This window comes from Buceros rhinoceros, unplaced genomic scaffold, assembly GCF_000710305.1.
Source record: "Buceros rhinoceros silvestris isolate BGI_N320 unplaced genomic scaffold, ASM71030v1 scaffold39058, whole genome shotgun sequence".
Lineage (NCBI taxonomy): Eukaryota > Metazoa > Chordata > Aves > Bucerotiformes > Bucerotidae > Buceros > Buceros rhinoceros.
The window spans coordinates 1-339 of NW_010428391.1; positions in this window are offsets into that span (position 1 = coordinate 1).

Consider the following 339-nt stretch of genomic DNA (forward strand, 5'->3'; position numbering starts at 1 on the left):
GAGACTGCGCAGCAAAAGGACAAAAGCGGCAGCAAAGAACAGTCTCAAGAAAAGTCATTCAGAAGTCTTAGCATGGAAGAAATTTTAAAGCTCATCACTTGGCAGATAATCCTATAAATGTATTTATTAGGATCTCCAGAAACATACCGGATTCTTATTACAATAATAAAATCAAAATGTTGCACTCTGTCCTGCCTCAAAATGCATGAACCATGTACCAAAGTGTAGATTTGTGAATCTATATCCACAAAAGTGTTTTTTAAAGGTCGAATGTGCTTTTCCTATCTGCTCCTTGTGGATGCCATGGCTCCCCGCTCTTTCGGGGGTTCCAGGGAAAAA